Here is a 2,238-nt window from a genome sequence, read left to right as displayed (position 1 = left end):
TTTTAAAGTGATGCAATGAATAAATGAGAATGCATATAAGCTTGATCTTCCTGCAGATTTTGGGGTTAGTCCCACATTTAACATTGCAGATTTGAAGCCTTATTTGGGTGAGGAAGATGAGCTTGAGTCGAGGACGACTCAAATTCAAGAAAGGGAGGATGATGAGGACATCAACACCGATCATACATCCACGCCGTCCACGCCGACACCTGCTGGTCCTATTACTCGTGCTCGTGCTCGAAAAGTTAATCATCAAGTGAGTTCCTTCTTGAGCTCTTGTCCATCCTGTTTAGATCTTAGAGACACGTGCACTCTTGTTTTGATTAGGAATCAAGGAGAAGACCGAAAGGGAAAAGGACTCGCGTAGGCTGGATTCAGACTGCAGCACACCTCCAACTTGCGACGGTCGCCATGGCTACATACGGAGTCGGATTGGGTGATTCTGGACTTGTTGGAAAGCTAATAAAGTCTACTTTCATACGGATCTGACCTCGTACTCATACCTACTCAGAAGCGGCGTCAACAGTCCAAAAATCACCGAGAGGTCTATTCTGTCTAGGGTGCTGCGCCACCTTAAGTTAGCCCAATGGGCTTGTATCATTTAGAGTCCAGTAGGGACACGTCCTAGGGTTGGAGCACGACCCAAACTCTCTTGTGGTCGTCCTCCACACGTCATATACCCCTTAGCCGCCACCAGGAACACTTGGGTTTTGTTTAGATCAAGTTTAGCCTTTGCTACTTGCTTGTAGGCGCGCGTGCTGATCCAGCCACCCGTCTCCTTGTCTTCGGAACCCCACTCATAATAAGATTCAGTTTGAGGCTTTCAATTTCATCTTGCAAAATTCAGTGCTTGTTTCGTTGTTCTTGCTAGTTCTTCGATTGCTTGTAGGACGGGAGCCCTAGTGGCTGGTTGTCGCGCTACACAAGATCGTGACGGCCTTTGGAGGTGGTGTATCGGTTGCTAAGGCGCAGTCTTGGAAGGCTGTAGTCGGGCCGTGAACGTCATCTCCATCCACCAAATCGAGTTGTCTCACGCCTCTCATCGAAAGATCATCCATAAACCCTAGCGGGTTCTTATCAACATGCTTGGTCCATCTATGATATATAATTAATCTATTTCCAAGTGCAGAGATCTAAAGATGACTCATGGTTCTGATTCATTGATTGGCAGCACATCAAACATGAGGAATATGGCCTGATCCAGACCCCAATGTCCAACAATGTACTACTGAGTACTGAGTACACTGAATCATCCACTATTCGATGTCCCGACCAAGAAATCCACGGTCCATGAACAATGGTCGGAGGGCCTAAGACCCTAGATCTCGCTTGACTATTCATCACCACCGAAAGATTTGAAGCATATGGATCCATACATTGCACACTCATGTCCATTTAGCTAGCATGTACTGACTTAGCGCACATCTGCTAGATCTCCTAGACCAACTAGACATTTCGAATCAGAACGAGATATCCGTTCAAATGAGAGAGAGAGAGAGAAAGAAATCACAAGTGGATCTAACTAGAACAAACCTGTGGAATCCAACAAGTTACACGTGCACCGTTGTCATGGACGAGGAGGACGAGCGCTAGCAGAAAGCTAACCTTCTGCACAAACCAACACTAAACATGCAGCCGACTTTGTAGTTTAAGGACGCACGAGGCTCGACGCCATCCTCACACGCCCAGAGCAGTGGAGCGCATCCAAACAACACTCCCATAATGCAACCAGTATGTGCACGGTCAGATCCAGAAGGTTGAAGGGGAAACAAGTTCATCCGAATTCAAGCAAGCACAAGAGTAGCAAAGGCAAGTCATACGAGACGAGAGGGAGGGGATGATGAGGCGTCGCACCAGCAATGTAGGTGGATGCGGGGGTCTCGAAGCCCGCGCGGCAGTTGTCGCACCAGACGCGGCCGCGCACAACGAAGCCCGCCCAGAGCGGGCGGAGGTCGCGCGACGCGGAGGCCGGCGTCGCCGCGAGCGCGCACAGCGCCGCGGCGAGGAGGAAGGACGCGCGGAGGGGTGCCATTGCCTTTTGCCTTCGCCCTTCGGCACCGACACGAGCGGCTCTGCGGCTGGGACTGGGAGAGCGAGAGTGGAATCAGTGAAGTGTAGGTGGGGAAGGGAAGGATGCGGATGCGGATGCGGATGCGGATGCGTGGGTAGATGGGCTGCGGGCGGTGCGAAGAGGAATAATGGTCGCGCCCTCGTCTCGTCCGGGTGGTGGGGGCGGCG

This window comes from Miscanthus floridulus, chromosome 2 (genome assembly GCF_019320115.1).
Source record: "Miscanthus floridulus cultivar M001 chromosome 2, ASM1932011v1, whole genome shotgun sequence".
NCBI classification, from domain to species: domain Eukaryota; kingdom Viridiplantae; phylum Streptophyta; class Magnoliopsida; order Poales; family Poaceae; genus Miscanthus; species Miscanthus floridulus.
Note: the sequence above shows the minus strand (reverse complement) of the source record.